The following is a 15,177-nucleotide window of genomic DNA, read 5'->3' as shown; positions in this document are numbered from 1 at the left end:
GATGAGGGTAACGCAGTGGATGTGGTATACATGGATTTCAGTAAGGCCTTCGATAAAGTCCCGCACAGGAGACTGGTCAAGAAGGTAAGAGCCCATGGAATCCAGGGTGCCTTGGCACATTGGATACAAAACTGGCTTAGTGGCAGAAGGCAGAGGGTGATGGTCGAAGGTTGTTTTTGTGACTGGAAGCCTGTGGCCAGTGGGGTACCACAAGGATCGGTGCTGGGTCCCTTGCTGTTTGTGGTCTACATTAATGACTTGGATATGAATGTAAAGGGTATGATCAGTAAGTTCGCGGATGATACAAAAATTGGTAGGGTGGTAAATAGCGAGGAGGGTAGCCTCAGTCTGCAGGACGATATAGATGGGTTGGTCAGACGGGCGGAACAGTGGCAAATGGAATTTAACCCGGAAAAGTGCGAGGTGATGCACTTTGGGGGGACTAACAAGGCAAAGGAATACACAATGAATGGAAAGACCCTAGGCAAGACGGAGGGTCAGAGGGATCTGGGTGTGCAAGTACACAGATCCCTGAAGGCGGCGGAACAGGTGGATAAGGTGGTAAAAAAGGCATATGGGATACTTGCCTTCATTAGCCGAGGCATTGAATATAAGAGCAAGGAGGTTATGATGGAGCTGTATAAAACACTAGTTAGGCCACAGCTGGAATATTGTGTGCAGTTCTGGTCGCCACACTACAGGAAGGATGTGATCGCGTTAGAGAGGGTGCAGAGGAGGTTCACCAGGATGTTACCAGGGCTGGAGCGCTTCAGCTATGAAGAGAGACTGGGCAGGTTGGGTTTGTTTTCCTTGGAGCTGAGGAGGCTGAGGGGGGACATGATTGAGGTGTACAAAATTATGAGGGGCATAGATAGGATGGATGCTGAGGAGCTTTTTCCCTTAGTAGAGGGGTCAATAACTAGGGGGCATAGATTCAAGGTAAAGGGCGGGAGGTTTAGAGGGGATTTGAGAAAGAACTTTTTCACCCAGAGGGTGGTTGGAGTCTGGAACTCACTGCCTGAAAGGGTTGTGGAGGCAGAAACCCTCACAACATTTAAGAAGCATTTGGATGTGCACTTGAAATGCCATAGCATACGGATGTGCACTTGAAATGCCATAGCATACAAGGCTACGGGCCAAATGCTGGAATATGGGATTAGATTAGACAGGGCTTGATGGCCGGCGCGGACACGATGGGCCGAAGGGCCTCTATCCGTGCTGTATTACTCTATGACTCTATGACACAGAAAGAAGAGTGGTGAAACTATATAATAAAACAAAATGACCATAACAGCTTCTTCCCCCATAGCCTTAGGAGTAAAGGGGCGGATAGCCACACAAGCCATATGGACCAGAAAGTCGCAGGCTCAATTCTTGGCCAGGACTGAGTTAGCCAATCTTGGGTTGGGATAGAAGCACCTAATTGTCGCCTCGGGGGGGCTGGTGGTGGGTGGGCGGGGAGGAGAGAAAGTTGGAAAACAAATAAGCAACATTTTCATAAGAATATTTTCCTCAATAACAGACTTCAAGTGTTAATGGAAGAAATCACGTTATCGTTTAGCAATATGTTTCAGAGATTATTGTTGCTTTTTTTTCTTTCAAAAATATACTTTATTCATAAACATTTTGTGCAAATACATTACAGTACAATCCACAGGTCATATTTTATATCGTACAGTCCAGGTTCAATACATTACAGGGCAGTTTCGTTTGTTTCATGCCAGTTACATTTCAAATGTTATGTACATTTACATTGAGACACTTTGGTACATACGGCCCGAGGGGGGTTTTTACACTGGTTCCAGCCCCGCGGTGTACACTGGCGGGAGGGCCTTAAACTGTGGCCCTTCCCCATCGTGCCTTTGCGGCGGCGGCACCAACCTTTAGTGCGTCCCTCACCACGTACTCCTGGACCTTGGAATGTGCCAGTCTGCAACACTCGGTCATGGACAACTCCTTGCTCTGGAAGACCAGCAAGTTTCGGGCAGACCAAAGGGCGTCTTTCACCGAGTTGATGATCTTCCAGCAGCAGTTGATGTTTGTCTCGGTGGGCGGACTCAACAAGGTCAATCAAGTGAAAATCGCGTGGGTTGGCCACAGCTCGATGGAGGTGGGACTACAACCCCAAAAGTTGTAGTCCTGCCTCCTACACGCCTCCTCAATCAAAATCCAGCCCTTGGTGTTTGTGTACCGAGGGTCTGTGCACAGCTTGATGCAGCCGCACACAAAGGTGACCATCAGGATGAGGACGACGTTGGGTACGTTCTTTCCCCCTTTCTCTGGAGATTTGTACATCGTGTCCCTCCGGACACGGTCCATTTTCAATCTCCAGATAAAGTGGAAGACGGCTCGGGTGACTGCGGCGGCACTGGAGCGGGGTATGGGCCACACTTGCGCCACGTACAGCAACACCGACAGCACCTCGCCTGATGACCAGGTTCTTGCCCGCAATCGATAGGGAGTGCTGCTCCCATATTCCCAGTTTCTGCTTGACCTTGATTATTGTTGCATTGAGCTAGGTGATCTGGTGGTGTAGGATACTGATGTGTCAGGCATGGCTCAGTGGCCGCACTCCCACCTCTGAGTCAAAGGATGTGGGAATGGTAGCGTAGTGGTTATGTTACTGGACCAGTAATCCAGAGACGTGAGTTCATAATCCCACCACGGCAGCTGTGGAATTTAAATTCAGTTAATTAAATAAATCTGAAATAAAAAGCTAGTATCAGTAATGGTGACCATGAAACTACCGGATTGTCGTAAAAACCCATCTGGTTCACTAATGTGCTTTAGGGAAGGAAATCTGCCACCTTTACCCGGTCTGGCCTATTTGTGACTCCAGAACCACAGCAATGTGGTTGACTCTTCAGGGGAAACATTCAGTTGGTTGCGCCTCCCATTAGCGCCTTAAGAGGGCGCTAACGGGACGCAGGGCCCTCCCCGTCAGATCCTTCATGCACTCCCGGCGTCTCTGCTCCACCGCACGCTGTCCGCGAGGAGGCTGCGCTTGGGACGAGACCATCATCCATCACCTTCTGGAATGTGCCTTTGCAAAGAAGGTCTGGAAAGAGATGCAGTGGTCTTTGTCGAGGTTCATCTTGAGCAGCTCCGTAACACAGGACTCTGTGCTCGGCAGACTGTTCCCAGGGACGCACACCGAGACAAACATCAACTGCTGCTGGAGGATCATCCACTCGGTGAAAGACGCCCTTTGGTCTGCCCGAAACTTGCTGGTCTTCCAGAGCAAGGAGTTGTCCACGACCGAGTGTTGCAGACTGGCACATTCCAAGGTCCAGGAGTACGTGCTGAGGGACGCACTAAAGGTTGGTGCCGCCGCCGCAAAGGCACGATGGGGAAGGGCCACAGTTTAAGGCCCTCCCGCCAGTGTACACCGAGGGGCTGAAACCAGTAGAAACCCCCCCCCTCGGGCCGTATGACGCAGAACTGGCTTAATGAAAATGTACCTGTTTGTGTAAACGGAGTACCATGTACTGATTTCATCTGTAATGATTTGTGGAGTGTATTGTAATGTATTCCAACAAGCATTGATATATGTAATGATAAATGTATTGTAATTTGTAAATTGAGTGCCATGTACCACAGTTAATTTGTACTGTATCAGATGTGGATTGTATTGCCATGTATGTGAACAAAGATTTTTATGAATAAAGTATATATTTTTGAAACAAAAAAAAACTAGCGCCCGGGCGCGGCACTGCCCACGCCTCCCGCAAAATTCAGCGGTAGGTTAGTGGTGGCGCTAACCGGTAGCGCCCTGCAGCACTGCGCCGCTGGCGATGATGTCATTGGCGTGCGCAGCGCCCTGCTCACGATCTTCGGGAGTGCCCCCTGACTTACCGCCGGACGCTATGTCCGACGTGATCAGGGGGGCGTACCTGCGGCCGGGGAGGTGCAATTTAAAGGGGAGGTGCGGGGCGGTCATTTTTGTTGCTGGCTGCCTGCCAGCACCTGCCTGCGCTCCCGTCCCAGACCTCCTGAAATGCGCCCACCCCCCCGCGGAGTGCTGGCTGCGCTCCAAGAGCCTGGCACTTCTCTTGAGTGCTGGGCTCTTTTGCCTGCACTCCCGATCCCCGGGGGCCCAGCTGGGCCCCAGGTCGCGCTGCACAAGGCCCCTCCCCTTTAAGAAGGGGAGGAAGGCCTGCAATACCGCTGCACGACGTGCTGCAGCGTGTGGCGCTGCGGCACATAACGCCGCAATATTGACTCACAGTGCCCCAAGAGGGATGCGGGGCGCTTCCAGTAACACCCCGCTTCCCTCTTGGGGCGCAACCACTCAATTTCCGGCGCGGGGACGCTAATTTTTCCAGGGCGCTACTTTTAGCGCCCCGGCGAAGTTAGCGCCCCAATTGGGGCGCCACTCAATTTTTAGCCCTTAATATTTAATTGGAGGTAAACTAAATAGATCTCCTTAGATTGTAATAATGCTTAAAAGGCTGTGTTGGTATTAAATTGTCTCACATCGCATGCATAGCTTTAAAGCAATAAAAAAAAACCTAGGCACACATTCTAATTCTGTACTGGGCCAGACTCCCTGTTAGTACACAAGCTTATTTACACAGGATATACAGCACAGAAACAGGCCATTTGGCACAACCAGTCCATGCTGGCATGTATTTATCAGGATCTGGTATCTTTATTCAGATCTGAAAGACTGAAACATTAAATCAAGATTTTCCTGTGGTGATAATATCCCATGAAGGATAACAAAATCTCTTTGTAGTGTGAAGGCTGAGTTGAAATTGGGTCAGTGTTGTTGGTCTGATGACCAAATTGAATCTTGTTGAATTACACAGTATTTTAACATATGGGTTTGCTCACTTGGCATTTATTGCACAGGATGAAACAATAAACTGAAGATCATTTGAACCATTTAAAAAACACTGACATTTAATGCGGAAGTGTGTGTGTGTGCGTGTGTATTTGTGTTTGTGTGTCTGTCAGTTACAAAGATATTGAATGATAGGCTATCGATTGTGCTAATTGAAAAATATCTTGAGAATTTGGTTCAAGGTGCTAAAACACCCCCACCCCCTGAAATTTATATGATTTGTTTTATGAGACCAGTGGCAGAAGGTGTGTCGTGGTGTTCCACAAGGATCAGTGCTGGGACCACTGTTGTTCACAATTTATATTAACATTTTAGACTTTGGAATCAAAAACACAATTTCTAAATTTGCAGATGACACCAAATTTGCGGGGGTTGGGGATAGTTAATACTGAGGAGGACTGCAGCAAATTACAGGAAGACATTAATAAACTTTCAGAATGGGCATATAATTGGCAAATGAAATTCAACGCAGATAAATGTGAGGTATTACGTTTTGGTAGGAAGAATAGGGAGGTCACTTATTACTTGGAGGGTGCGAGTCTGGGTGGGGTGGAGGAGCAAAGGGATCTTGGCGTACAAATGCACAATTCACTAAATGTAGCGACACAGGTTAGCAAGGCCATAAAAAAAGCAAACCAAGCACTAGGGTTTATTTCTAGAGGGATAGAATTGAAAAGTAGGGAAAGTTATGCTAAACCTGTATCGAACCTTGGTTAGACCACACTTGGAGCACTGCGTACAGTTCTGGAGAGGGTGCAGAGAAGATTTACAAGAATGATACCAGAAATGCGAGGGTATACCTATCAGGAAAGGATGAACAGGCTGAGTCTCTTTTCGCTTGAAAAAAGAAGACTGAGGGGTGACCTAATAGAGGTCTTTAAAATTATGAAAAGTTTTGATAGAGTGGATGCAGAGAAAGTGTGCAGAAGAGCATAACTAGAGGCCATCAATATAAGATAGTCACCAAGAAATCCAATAGGGAATTCAGAAGAAACTTCTTTACCCAGAGAGTGGTGAGAATGTGGAACTCGCTACCATAGGAAGTTGAGGCAAATAGTATAGATGCATTTAAGGGGAGGCTAGATAAGCATATGAGGGAGAAGGGAATAGAGGGTTAAACTGATAAGAGTTAGATGTCGTATGTCCTATGTAGTCCTTCCTTTCAAAAGGATGTGCCTGAGATCACTTGATTGAAGTATGGAAACGACCAATGTTCTTCCAGAACTAGTCAGTTCAGCAATTCGATCTGTAAAAACCAATGAGTTGGTCTTGTGCTTCTCAATGTTCACCAGACTATTGTAGTGAATTGTAGTGTAGTTATTCATAGACCAGCGACATGTAACCGGCACTGGGGGGGGAGTGGAAATTTGTCTCGGCCGGTGGCGCAGAACGGGCAGTATCAGATCGGCTGCCCGTTATACGCAGCGCCCGCAGTCAATGCAACTGAATATCAGGCGCTGGGTATAACGGGCGGCCGATCCAACACCGCCCGGTCTGCGTCACCGCCCGAGACGAATTTCTGGGCCTGGGTTTTTGTCCAACAGGACTGATTTTCTTTTCATTTGAATGTTTAGATTAATGAAAGTAATGTTTCTCTTCAAACCTTATTGTGAAATTCCTGTTTTAAAAATAGACCTTCTGAAGTAGTTTTGTTTGGTCTGAGAAGTTCATATCCACACTCCCTCTGTCTCAAAAAAATCCTGCCTATGACAGAGCAATGGTCAAGGAGAATGCTTTTACATTTTTAGTACTAAATTTGTCCTGGTAAATGTACCAGCACTACAGCACTCACTTAGTGCTCCAGATAACTCATAATAAAATCAGTCTGTGGTGTTAATTCTGTCCGCAGTTTTCAAGCCTGTTTTCCGCCTATTGACAAAAGTGTCATCTACTTTGTCAACCTGATTTGTCTGATTCAAAGTGATCAGCATCACATCAATTGCTTCAAATTAATGTTCGATTAAAAATCCATCAATAGTGTACAATGTTATAAATTTAACTGAAACGTAGCATTCTTAACATAAAATCTGAAATGTTCCTCTGTGGGCGGAGGAGCTGGACAGACACCAGAGTAATCTGTGCATCAGTGTGCAACATGTGGGTGGGGAAGAGGCAGCGTCTCAAAGGAGGGTGTACACATTTACATTTACCCCCACCGAGTGTGTGTGAATCCACCAGCATTTAGGTCTCTATTTATGAATGTGTTTGAGTGTACCGATCTTTAGGTTTCAGTATTTACTGTTTGTGTGTACCAGGCTTCCTCCCTCTCTCCCCGATCTTCCTATCATAGAATCATAGAAAGTCACAGCACGGAAGGAGGCCATTTCGGCCCATCGTGTCCACGCCGGCCAACAAAGAGCTCTCCAGCCTAATCCCACTTCCCAGCTCTTGGTCCGTAGCCCTGCAGGTTACAGCATCCCAAGTGCACATCCAAGTACTTTTTAAATGTGGTTAGGGTTCCTGCCTCTACCACCCTTTCAGGCAGTGAGTTCCAGACCCCCACAACCTTCTGGGTGAAGAAATTTCCCCTCAAATCCCCTCTAAACCTTCCATCAATTACTTGAAACCTGTGCCCCCTGGTTTTTGACCCCTCTGCTAAGGGAAATAAGTCCTTTCTATCCACTTTATCTATGCCCCTCATAATTTTATACACCTCAATAAGGTCTCCCCTCAGCCTCCTCTGTTCCAAGGAAAACAGACCCAGCCTATCCAGTCTTTCCTCATAGCTAAGATTCTCTACTCCCGGCAACATCCTTGTAAATCTCCTCTGTACCCTCTCTAGTGCAATCACATCTTTCCTGTAATGTGGTGACCAGAACTGCACGCAGTACTCTAGCTGAGGCCTAACTAGTGTGTTATACAGTTGAAGCATAACCCCCCTGCTCTTGTATTCTCTGCCATGGCTAATAAAGGCATGCATTCCGTATGTCTTCTTAACTGCCTTATCTACCTGGCCTGCTACCTTCAGGGATCTGTGGACATGCGCTCAAAGGTCTCTTTGTTCCTCTGCAGTACTCAGTGTCCTACCATTTAATGTGTATTCCCTTTCCTTGTTAGCCCTCCCCAAATGCATTACCTCACTCTTCTCCGGATTGAATTCCATTTGCCACTGTTCTGCTCACCTGACCAATTTATTGATATCTTCCTGCAGTCTACAGCTTCCTTCTTCAGTATCAACCACACAGCCAATTTTAGTATCATCTGCAAAATTATTAATCATACCCCCTATATTCAAATCTAGATAATTGATATATACCACAAAAAGCAAGGGACCGAGTACTGAGCCCTGCGGAACCCCACTGGAAACAGCCTTCCAGTCACAAAAACACCCATCAACCATTACCCTCTGCTTCCTGTCTCCGAGCCGGTTTTGAATCCAACTTGACACTTTGCCCTGGATCCCATGGGCTTTTAACTTCGTGACCAGTTTGCCATGTGGAACCTTATCAAAAGCCTTGCTAAATTCCATAAACAATACATCAAACGCACTACCCTCATCTACCCTCCTTGTTACCTCCTCAAAAAATTCAATCAAGTTTGTCAGACACGACCTTCCCTTAACAAATCTGTGCTGACTATCCTTGATTAATCCGTGTATTTCTAAATGAAGATTTATCCTGTCCTTCAGAATTCTTTCCAATAATTTTCCCACCACCGAGGTTAGGCTGACTGGCCTGTAATTACTCGGTCTATCCTTTTCTCCCTTTTTAAACAAGGGTACCACATTGGCAGTCCTCCAGTCCTCCGGCACCGCACTTGAAGCCAGAGAGGATTGAAAAATGATGGACAGGGCCTCTGCTATTTCCTCTTTTGCTTCGCTTAACAGCCTGAGATACATTTCATCTGGGCCTGGGGATTTATCCACTTTTAAAGCTGCTAAACCCCTTAATACTTCCTCTCTCACTATGTTTATTTCATCTAATATTTCACACTCCTCCCTGGGATTAGGACACAAGCACAGATACACCCACATATAGCAAGTGGCAGAGAACAGTGACGGGCCGGTACAGAAAGCGTGAAAGAGTGGTCGGTACAGAGCAGGAAAAGCAAAGTGAAAGATCAAGAAATCTTCAGAAACATAAAACACATATTGAGACATTCAGGGCTGCAGAGACTGAAACAAGGAGTGCAGAGGTGAGAGAGAAACCAGCAAATAGTTTGACAAAGAAAAAAGTAAAGTATGAGGCACAGAGATTGACAGATGTGCGGTTAGGTTGATTGGCTATGATAAATTGACCCTTAGTGTTAGGGGGATTAAATACGTGGGGTTACGGGGATAGGGTGGGATATGTGTTGGTGCAGGGGTTACGGGGATCGGGTGGGATATGTGGTGCAGGCTCGATGGGCCGAAATGGCCTCTATCTGCACTGTGGGGTTTCTGTGATTCTGTGATTCTGTGACACCCTAACACTGATACAGACAGGCACACACAGACTGAGAGGGACTGTGAGGCAGCGATAGAGTGAGAGAACAAAAGAAAACATACAGGTAGCAAACATTGAGTGGCAAAGAAACAAAGTGTGAGAGGGAGAGGGAGAGAGAAAGAGGGGGAGAGAAGAGAAAGCGAGAGCGAAACAGACTGAAACTGACTGATAGAAACAGCCAGATCAGGGCCTGGATACAGAGAGTGAATGATGGACTGAGAAAGATACTCAGAGAGCGGGAGAGAGATTGAGTCCTTCAGACTCAGCCAGTCCTGAACCTGGAGACTGAGAGAGATACAGTGAGGTCAGGAGACACACGAAGAGAGAGGATCAAAGCTAGACCGAAGGCGGAGTCTAGCCAGATTGCCCACACGAAGAAACGGGTTAATCTGCCTCAGTCTGAGAGCAGCATTCCTGGAATAGTCCTGGTTGACTTTTCACCTTCAGCAGAGAGCTTTTGTAACTGCGCTTAACTACAAAGACACAATAGTATCTGTGTAAAGATAGAGCATACAAAATGCAAGATCTCTGTATTTTAATCATAACAAACATTTTAATCTATGAATCGCGCTTTACTAATAGGCGCTAAATAGCAAACTAACAGGCGTGCCCATATTGGGGATTTGCTGCATCAGTGATTGATAAGAGCGATTAAACAGTTACAGCTAAGGATAAACAAGGAAGTTAAATCTTCCAATTTGTTATTAGCATTACAGTTTTTTAAAGGACAAAATAAGTAATGTCACCACTGGGAGGGAGAAAAGAGCCCAGAAAGGTCATATGTGGATTTGCCAAGAATCTGGTTTGGACAGGAGTGGCTGGTTTTTGAGTGATTGTCAATTTCTAAAATGAAAAGCAGATGCCAAAATGTCTTGATTTTTAAAGTGGGCCTTCATTCTTTCCACCTACGCCCGTGTCTTATGATATAGAGGCATTAATTAATTAATCTTACTGGGGTTTTCAGCATCAGCACTCAAACCACGACACCCCCTCCAGAGCCTGCCCCTATCATACCTCCTGTCAGAGTTTGGACTTGGCAAAGAAGAATGACAGCCCCAGCTGACTATCATAACGATATCGCATCCAAATAATATTGTTATTTTCATGTTTGGCGTAAAGTCTTTTTGAATTTTTTTTGGAGGAGCCCAGTGATTTCCGGTAACATCAGATTATCTGGTTCACTTTTAATGACGTGTGTTCAATTATACAAGGGGGACATAACCTTAAAGTTAGAGCCAGGCCATTCAGGGCTGATGTCAGGAAGCATTTCTTCACAAAAAGGGTTGTGGAACCCCCTTTTCCAAAAAGCTGTTGAGGCTAGGTCAATTGAAAAATTTCAAAACTGAGATTGATAAATTTTTGTTAGGTAAGGGTATTAAGGGATATGGAATCAAGGCGGGCGATCTAGTTGAATGGTGGAACAGGCTCGATGTCCTACTCCTGCTACTATATTTCTATGGGAGGGTCTCCTATTTTTGGACAAGTGTATTCACTTTCTGGTAATATTGATGCACTAATTCCTTTAGTAACAGCTCACTCTCCCACTTTTATCTTTAACTCTTTTCTTGTCCTGCCCCCTCAACATGTGTCCTACTAGAATTCTGAGTGGGGATTTCAATTGTGTCCTTAAGCATTTGGAAGATAAGCTGTCTGGCTGTTTGGTCTTACTCGCATATGCTTTTAACCTTGTGATCTGACATTGGTTGGTATGAGAATCTGATATTGGTGGGTGTGAGGACCTGGGATTGGTGGGTGTGAGGATCTGACATTGATGGGTGTGAAGAAGTGACATTGGTGGGTGTAAGGATCTGGGATTTATGGGTGGGAGTTCCAGGATTTTGACCCAGCGATGATGAAGGAACGGCAATATATGTCCAAGTCAGGATGGTTTGTGACTTGGAGGGGAACTTGGAGCTGTTCCCATGCACCTGCTGCCCTTGGCTTCCTAGGTGGTGGAGGTCACGGGTTTGGGAGGTGCTGTCGAAGAAGCCTTGATGAGTTGCTGTAGTGCATCTTGTAGATGGTGCACACTGCAGGCACAGTGCGTCGGTGGTGGAGGGAGTGGATGTTTAAGGTGGTGAATGGACTGCTTTATCCTGGATGGTGTCGAGTTTCTTGAATGTTGTTGCAGTTGCACCCATCTAGACAAGTGGAGAGTATTCCAACATACTCCTGACTTGTGCTTTGTAGGTGATGGAGAAGCTTTAGGGAGTCAGGAGCAACATTCTCTCGCTCTGCAGGTCCCGTGCAGCCAGTGAGCTGGCTTTTAAATTGAAAAAACTATGCATGAATGGGCCACGCATCCTGTTAAAGGGGCCACATGGCCCCAAAAAGAATTTAAGGGAACATTGGTCAGGAAGTGATCTACTCGCTGCAGAATACCCAGTCTCTGACCTGCTCTAGTAGGCACAGCATTTATGGGGCTAGTTCAGTTGAAGTTCTTTTCAGTGGCGACCCCCAGGATGTTGAGGGTGGGGATTCAGCTATGGTAGTGCCATTGAATGTCAAGGGGAGGTGGTTAGACTATCTCGTGTTGGAGATGGTCAATACCTGGCACTTGTTACTTGCCACTTATTAGTTCAAGTCTGGATGTTGTCTAGTCTTGCTGCATGTGGGTACACAGTACGGGATGAGCAGAAATTTTCTCCAACTAAATATTGGGAAGCCTGAAGGCATTGTCTTCGGTCCCTGCCACAAACTCTGTTCCCTCGCCACCGACTCTATCCCTCTCCTTGCCAACTGTCTGAGGCTGAACCAGACTGTTCACAGCCTTGGTGTCAGATTTGGCCATGAGATGAGTATCTGACCACATATCTGCGCCATCACTAGACTGCCTATTTCCACTTCCATAACATCGCCTGACTCCTCCCCTGCCTCAGCTCATCTGCTGCTGAAACCTTCATCCATGCCTTTGTTATCTCTAGACTTGACTATTCAAACACACTCATGGCTGGCCTCTCATTTTCCACCCTCCATAATCTTGGGGTCATCCAAAACTCTCTGTAACCTCCTCCAGCCCTACAACCCTCCGAGATATCTGCACTCCTCCAATTCTGGCCTCTTGCGCATCCCGATTTTTATTGCTCCACCATTGGCGGCCATGTTTTCAGCTGCCGAGGCTCTAAGCTCTGGAATTCCTTCCCTAAACCTCTCCGCCTCGCTACCTCTCTCTCCTCCTTTAAGACACTCCTTAAAACCTACCTCTTTGACCAAGCTTTTCATCATCTGCCCTAATATCTCCTATGTGGCTCGGTGTCAAATTTTGTTTGATAACGCTCCTGTGAAGCGCCTTGGGACATTTTACTACATTAAAGGCGTTATATAAACACAAGTTGTTGTATGGACTGCTTCATTTTTTAAGGAATTGTGAATGGAGCTGAACACTGTGCAATCATCAGCAAACAGCCCCATTTCTGACCTTATGATGGAGGGAAGGTCATTGATGAAGCAGCTGAAGATGGTTAGGATGCTACCCTGATGAACTCCTGCAGCAATGTCCTGGGGTTGAGATGATTGGCCTCCAACAACCACAACTATAACCTTTGTGCTAGGTATGACTCCAACCAGTGGAGAGTTTTCCCCTTGATCCCCACTGACTTCAGTTTTACTAGGGCTCCTTGGTGCCACACTTGGTCGAAGGCTGCCTTGATGTCAATGGCAGTCACTCTCACCTCACCTCTGGAATTCAGCTCTTTTGTCCATATTTTGACCAAGGCTCTAACGAGGTCTATAGCCGAGTGTTCCTGGCGGAACAAAAACTGAGCATCGGTGAGCAGGTTATTGGTGAGTAAGTGCAGCTTGATAGCACCGTTAACAACTCCTTCCATCACTTTGCTGATGCTTGAGAGTAGGCTGATAGGACAGTAATTGGCTGGGTTGGATTTGTCATGCTTTTGTGGACAGGACACACCTGGGCAATTTTCCACATTGTCGGGTAGATGTCAGTGTTGTAGCTGTGCTGGAATTGGTTGGCTAGATGTGCAGCTAGTTCTGGAGCACAGATCTTCAGCACTACAGCCAGGATGTTGTCGGGGCCCATAGCCTTTGCTGTATCCAGTGCGCTCAGCCATTTCTTGATATCACGTGGCGTGAATCTGTGATAGTGGGGACCTCATGAAGAGGCTGAGATGGATCATCCATTCGGCACTGCTGGCTGAAGAGACCGTTGTGGATGCTTCAGCCTTGTCTTTTGCACTCATGTGCTGGGCTCCACCATCATTGAGAATGGGGATGTTCATGGAGTCTCCTCCTCCCATTAGCTGTTTCAATTGTCCACCACCATTCATGACTGGATGTGGCAGGACTGCTGTGACCTGATTCGTTGGTTGTGGGATTGCTTAGCTCTGTCTACTGCATGCTGCTTTCGCTGGTTAGCATGCATATAGTCCTATGTTGTAGCTTCACCAGGTTGGCACCTTCTTTTAAAGTATGCCTGGTGCTGCTCCTGGTATGCTCTTCTATAGTCCTCATTGAACTAGGGTTGGTCATCTGGCTTGGCAGCGATGGAGGGGTGAGGGCTAATCTGGGCCATGAGGTTATAGATTGTGGAGTAATACAGTTCTGCTGCTGCTGATGGCCACAGTGCCTCAAACATGTCCAGTTTTGATCTGCTAGATCTGTTCTTAATCTATCTCACTTAGCATGGTAATAATACAACATGACATGATGGAGCATTTTCTCGGTGTGAAAATAAGAACATAAGAAATAGGAGCAGGAGTCGGCCATTTGGCCCTTCGAGCCTGCTCCGCCATTCAATAAGATCATGGCTGATCTTCTACCTCATCTCCACTTTCCTGAACTATCCCCATATCCCTTGATTCCCTTAATATTCAAAAATCTATCGGTCTCTGTCTTGAATATACTCAACGACTGAGCCTCCACAGCCCTCTGGGGTAGAGAATTCCAAAGATTCACCGTCCTCTGAGTGAAGACGTTTCTCCTCATCCCAATCCTAAATGGCCGACCCCTTATTCTGAGATGTGAACCCTGGTTCTAGACTCCCCAGTCAGGGGAAACATCCTCCCTGCATCTACCCTGTCAAGCCCTGTAAGAATTTTGTATGTTTCAATGAGGTCACCTCTCATTCTTCTAAACTCTTGAGAATATAGGCCTAGTCTACTCAATCTCTCCTCTTAGGACAATCCCCCCATCCCAGGAACCAGTCTGGTGAATCTTCGTTGCACTCCCTCTATGGCAAGTATATCCTTCCTTAGGTAAGGAGACCAAAACTGTACACAATACTCCAGGTGTGGTCACACCAGGGCCCTATATAATTGCAGTAAGACGTCTTTACTCTTATACTCAAATCCTCTTGTAATAAAGACCAACATACCATTTGCTTTCCTAATTGCTTGCTGTACCTGCATGTTAACTTTCAGTGATTTGTGTACAAGGACACCCAGGTCCCTCTGAACACCAACATTTCCCAATCTCTCACCATTTAAAAAATACTTTGCTTTTCTATTTTTCCTTCCAAAGTGGATAACTTCACATTTATCTACAATGGCCCAGAAATTCGTGTCGGGGGCTTCCCGCGCGTGCAAGCCCCCGACCTACACTTACCTTGCGCGCCGGCCATTGAGCTGTGGGCCCCCGTGGAATTCCGATCCTGGGCCTGCTCCAACTGCCGGCGCGCAGTGCTTGCGTATCCCAGGGGCGCAGTTAGCTCGATGTGTCCCCTGGGATCACGTGGGCCATGGGGAGCCAATCGGAGCAGGGAATGCTCCATTCATAAGTTTGACAGGAAGAGCTGTCAAAACTTATAAATACTACGGGCCCCAAAACATCACTAAATCTTCAAATAAATTTTTTTTTAAATCACATTTTTTAAATAAACTATAATTTGCATGAAATAACTATTTTAAACAATAATTTAAATTTTTGAAAAACATAATTTTATTTTCTAAC

Source organism: Somniosus microcephalus, chromosome 29 (genome assembly GCF_052327205.1).
Source record: "Somniosus microcephalus isolate GS21.2 chromosome 29, FLI_Smic_1.0, whole genome shotgun sequence".
Taxonomy (NCBI): Eukaryota; Metazoa; Chordata; class Chondrichthyes; order Squaliformes; family Somniosidae; genus Somniosus; species Somniosus microcephalus.
The sequence above is the reverse complement of the archived record's forward strand: the minus strand, read 5'-3'. Positions refer to the sequence as shown.